Consider the following 6,316-nt stretch of genomic DNA (forward strand, 5'->3'; position numbering starts at 1 on the left):
TAGTTTCTCTTAGTTTTTCTCTTCATCTTTTTTAAGGTTTAGTCTCTCCATAGATGTAGAACTTATTCTTTTTGCAATTTATTTGTATTTTAAACATTTTCTTAGGTAGTTAGCCTAGGTTATTTACATATTTAGTACCTTGAACTTTCTTGTAATCACATTTTAATCCATAGTTTAATGCTACTTTAGTTTTTTTTTTCATCCACTAAAAATTACATCTTTATTGTTCTTGTTCATTTACTTTACTATTAGTTGCTTGTCTTTCAACTCTTTTTAATTAAAAATCCAACCTTTCATATCTTTTTATTGAGTTTGTTTCAATGGCTTTCGTGATTGTTTTTTTGTTGTTGGTTAGTTTAAAAATGGTAATGAGTGGTTAAATATATAGGGGTTGGTTGATGGAAATGTTGGGTAATTGATTTTAGGGTTCGGGACCTAAATTGCAAAACTAGGCTAAATCGAATAGAAATAAAATCTTAGGATTGATGCCTCTAAGGGAAAATTGAGATAAGTGAGACCGAGATAAGATTTTATTGGGCACCAATTTGATAAGTCCCGTGTTAGTCGATGAGGTTGAGAGATAAACCAGACTAATTTGTCTAATTTGGTAAAGTTGAGGCCGAGAGGTAAAATGAAGCCAACTTAGGAGTGATAGTAATTTAGGTCCCTAATTCACAAGTCAACCAACCACATTGAAGTCAACCAACCACTCTTTGTTATTGTATTTACTTGTATTTGATGGTTGTATAAATTGTTTTCTTTATAATTTAGTCCTTTTCTATTTTAGGTAATTAATTAGTTTTAATTAACTTCATTTATGGGTTGTCGTACTATAGTGTATAGTGAGAAATTATCTAAACTCTTTAATTGCATGTTTGTAGCTATAACTTACTTAATTGCTGACTCCTTTGGGTTTGATCCTTAGAGTACTCATGTATCCCGTTGTATATGTTCACTCTAGTTTTTCAAGTATTTTGATATAACAAAAAGTATTAAAAATTTACTACTTAAATCTGCAAAAATTATTTATAAGTTCTTAAAATCATTTTCAAAGTGTTAAACAAAATAAATTGTTAAGAAGCCTTGAATTAACATATTTTTAATGAGTTTTTGAAGCCTGAAGGACTTCTATCGATACTTAGGTCGACAAGTATCAGTAGAAATAAAGATGGAAAGACCTTGAAAAGGCTACAGAATTCTACTGGTAGAACTGGGAGTTCTACCGATTCAACTCTAGGTTCTACTAATACAACCTGGACTTCTATTGGTAGAACGCAATCCAGTATGCAAGGTAGTTTTGGCATGGGACTTCTACCGATACCCTAGTTCGTTCTATCGATACAACCAAAGTGCTACCGATACCTTAAGGACTTCTACCAAAAAAAGTCAAGTTAGTAGCCAAAGTTCAACATCCTCTACACTTCTACCAATACTCTGATGGGTTCTACCGATACCAAATGAAACCCTTAGAGTTCTACCGATACAAGAGAATTTATATTGATAGAACGAGTCCAACAGTCATATTTTGAAAAGACTTCTACCGATACAAGTTTCCTTCTACCGATACAACGAAGCTACAGACTAAATTTAATGCTTGTTTTTTTATGGCTACAACGACTCCATTTTGTTTCTAACGACTACAAATGTCCACAAGGTTGTTAGAGGAATTAAATATAAGGGAAAGGCTTCCCATTGAAGAAAAGAAAGACAAGAAACAAGTACCTAACTTCCAAGAACTCAATTTTCCAATCTTTCTCAATCTTTTACTAAATATTTCTTGTATATACTTATGGGTTGTGACACCCCTAAAGTGACCCTAGTCGGAAAGTGGTTTCGGGACCACTAAACCGAGTCATAAAGATAATTAACCGTCATAGTTGATGCTCATTATATGTACATATGCATGTGTGAAAATTTCATGTTTGAATTTTGTTAATAGTAAGTGAATTTTATCAAATAGGACTTATGTGAGAAAATTTGGAAATGTGCTAGGCAAATGTAAAGTGGCCTAATAATGCATGTTGTGAAATGATGGGTTTGCATGTCAAATTACCCAAAATTAAAGCATAGTGGCCGGCCATGCTATGGGTGGAAACATGTTGCAAACATGTTGTGTTAGTGAGTTATGTTAGAAAGAATAAAAAAAAGGGGTTAGGATTAAAGTAATGCAAAAAGGTGGAGTGATGAAAAAAAAAAATGGTCTCATCCATGCCCCCCTTTGCCATGAATGGAAGAAAGGAAACAAAGAAAAAAAAAGTGTTCATCCTTGAACATCTTTGGCCGAATAGAAGAAAGAAAGGAAGGGAATGAGCTTGGAGAAAAATCGGCTATGAAGGCTCACTAGATTAAGGCATGTTTAGTGTTGCTTTGAAAGTTCATACATCCCTTGGATGATTAGTCTAAATTCTAACTATCTCATGGATGGATTTGGGATTATTAGAGAGTTAGTATTCGACTAAGAGGCTTCAAAAGTTTTAGTTGAAGCCTTGAGACTATTAGCATGTTAGCTATATGGATGTGTTAAGTTACTTGAAATGCTAGATAAATTTGAACTCCCTACCAAATTCTTTAGGCAACCCATGTTAGAAATTTCGATATTGAGATGTCTAGATCTTTCGGCCATTGTAGCTATGGAGGAATAAAGTTTTTGTTTCTTGTTAAATTGGATGAATCTTGTTGTATGAGTGCTTGAACAAACTATGATTAAATGGATGCATAGATTCAAAGTGGGAAGAAATGGGCTATTATATTTGATGCTAATGCCGAATATGAAGATGATGAACTTGAATAAATAATATTCAGCTAGCATGATAAGTTATGAAATATTAAGTAGATGATATAATTGATTGATGAAGTGGATAATAGGGATTTCTAATGAAATTGTTGCCAAGGCCGAATGTATCATGAAGTAAATAAAAAAAAAATTCTAAATGTGCATTATGTGCTTATATGTGTATTCGGCCAGGGAAGTTCGACATGAAACTTAGATAGGTTTGAGAGATGAATGACCGAATGAGCTAGAGGTTATGTATGGATGAATTTTATGCACATGTGTGTGTGTGGCATTAGTAGCTAATGGCATTCGGCATTGTTTAATTAAAATTAGAAATGAATGCTTGAAAGTTAAATAGGTCACTCTAATGACCAAATATGCTAAAAGCTAATATATGGACAAATGATACGAACGAATTGGTTTTTGAAATGTATATGGTTGCCATATATATGTGTTTGATTGAGAAGTAAATTTGTTTGATTTAGCTCAAGAGCCTAGAGGATCAAAGTTGGATAAGGGAAAGGAAAAAAGTGATCGAAGAGCCGTCGTAATCATTCGGCAACTTCCGAGGTAAGTTTTAAGTGTTTAAATGTTGAGTAAATTCAATTATAATAGGACATGATGAGTTGATTTAGTAAGATATGATGTGGCCATGATATGTTCTAAGCTCAAATGGTAAGTTCTTAAGTGTTTGAGCTTGGAAATTTAAGGGTAATTTGAAATAGTCTGCTTCGGACAGCAGCAGTAACGTGACTTTAGAAAATCACCATAAATTTATGGGCTTGAATTAGAGGCTGAATGAGACATGAAATTAAAGCTTAATGAGTCTAGTTTCTTATAAAAGAAACCGTGTAAGCAAAGGAATTTCCGATAATGAGATATTTAAAGTTGTGTGAGACGGTGTCAGAATGACTCCAAAATCCCCTGTTCTGTTTTTAGAAAATCATTATAAATTGTACAAAAATGGTTATAAGATAAAATTTATATGCTTAGACTCCTTAATGAGTCTAGTTTCAAATGAAATCAAATACAACACATTTTGAATTCTGTAAAATGAGAAATTTGATTCGTAGTGAAGAGTGGTCAGATTAGTCAAATAGTGAAACAGGGGAAACTTTAAGAAAAATCTGGTATTGATTGGACAAACCTAAAATTCTGGAAATTTTATGGATGGAAGATATACGAGTCTATATTCAGGAAAAATTAACGGAAAGTGATTTGGAGTTTTGTAGCTCCAGTCATAAATAATTTAGTGACTATTGCTCAGGAATAACAGCTTGTGCTGAATTTGAGATTATGTTGTGAACCTTGATAAACTTGTTTTAGTTGCTCACAAGCTATTGATTAAACCCATACTTGAATTCTAAATCGTGATATTGTAAGTTTATGAGTATTCGAATATGAAATGATAGTATGGCCTAATGGCCGATGTGATGAATGTGAAAGTGTATATATGTGATAAGGCCTAATGGCCGATGTGATGAATGTGAAAGTGTATATATGTGATAATGGCTAATGGCCGATGTGATGAATGTGAAAGTGTATATATGTGATAAGGCCTAATGGCCGATGTGATGAATGTGAAAGTGTATATATGTGATAAGGCCTAATGGCCGATGTGATGAATGTGAAAGTGTATATATGTGATAGGGCCTAATGGCCGATGTGATGAATGTGAAAGTGTATATATATGTGATAGGGCCTAATGGCCGATGTGATGAATGTGAAAGTGTATATATATGTGATAGGGCCTAATGGCCGATGTGATGAATGTGATAAGTCCCGAAGGGCATTTGTGTCAGTACTATATCCGGGTTAAAACCCCGCAGGCTTTATGCGAGAATATTATCACTGATTAATGTCCGTAAGCTTCGTGCTCGTACTATATCCGAGCTCTAAAGACCCGATGACTACGTGTGGGGATTTTGTCCGGGTAAGACCCGATAACTTCGTGTGGAGATTATGTCCGGGTAAGACTTCGTAATAAGAATTGCTTATAAATATATTCAATGCGAAAGGTTAAACAGGTATGTACTCCAAGTTTATATGTGAGCTTGATTTGCACTAAATCATAAGGTAGTTATGTGACGCATACGAGAGCAATCTATGAGACTATTCCTATGATTATGTGACATCGGATCAGAGTGAGAGGTTATGTGAAATCATACGATATATCTATGTCACATGAGCTCACTTTTATGTGAAAGTTTATCTGCCTATTGTATATGATGAGATGTGCATATTCGGTAAAGGGATGGTATGCCCGAAGGAAGAGTGAAATAAAAATACGAACAACTATGTTATAATTTGATTGTTATCTGTTGACACTGCTTAAAACTTACTAAGCATTGTAATGCTTACTCCGTTTACTCTGTTTCCTCTATTTTATAGATCTCATTGCGAAGCTACAGGCTCGGGGATCGTCAGCAACTAGTCACACTATCACTATCCACTGTTTGGTACTACTATGTTTTGGATTATCTTATGGCATGTATAAAATAGACTAGTGGTGGGAGAATATTTTGGTTAATGTATATAGCCATGCGAAAATGGCTTATATATGTTTGAGCATAATGTTATAATCATTTGGTATGGAATGGTTAATCACTATCATAATTTGTGCTATTCATGCTAAAAGGGCTAGTTGAATCATGGAAACTATGAAATAGGTAAAGTCTACCTTAAAGGCAGATGCTGGCAGCAGCAGTGATGTAGATTTGGAAAATCACTAAAAATAGTAGGATTGGAATTAAATAATGAATAAATTATTTAAACGAACCTTGATGAATCTATTTTCATAGTAAAGTAACGAAACAATCATATGGACAGTATGTTAAGAGATATTCAGGTTCTCGTGAGACAGGGCCAGAACGGTTTCTGGATTCCCTGTTCCGACTTTGGAAATTCATTATAAACTAACCAGAGATAATTAGGAGTCATGCCATATATGTATAGATTCCTCTCTGAGTCTAGTTTCTATAGAAACAAACGGCATCAGTATTTAAGCTCTGTGCAGGGAGATATCCAAGTCGTAATGCGCAAAGGTCAGTGTAGTCGATCCCTGTAACATGGGAGACTTTGACTAATAAACTGTACTAATTGGCCCGACCAAAAATTCTAGAAAAAAATATGTAGATGGGCATATGAGTCTAGTTTCAGGGAAAAATTACGAAACTGATTTTCGAGTTGTGAAACTCAAGATATGATTTTTAAGGTGACAGTGTCGCAGTTAGCCAACTGCCTGGAAAATTTTAAAATGGACTGCGATAGTAAGCGAATTTAGTCTGTGAACCCCTCGTGTCCGACTCCGGCAACGGTCTCGGGTACGGGCTGTTACATGGGTTAAGTTCTCTATCATTCTTTCAAGTGTTGTAACTTTGTGTGAGAGTGCTTAATTGTTGATTATCTACCTTTTAGAGGTTCCATCTTATTTATCATTATTTTTCTCACATTTGTGACGTGTTACTTAAGGTTTTGGGTAGAAAACCTTAAGGGGAAGTGATTCTATCTTACCTTTGAAAAGATAGGGATTTGTAAGGTTAA

This window comes from Gossypium hirsutum, chromosome D06 (genome assembly GCF_007990345.1).
Source record: "Gossypium hirsutum isolate 1008001.06 chromosome D06, Gossypium_hirsutum_v2.1, whole genome shotgun sequence".
NCBI classification, from domain to species: Eukaryota; Viridiplantae; Streptophyta; class Magnoliopsida; order Malvales; family Malvaceae; genus Gossypium; species Gossypium hirsutum.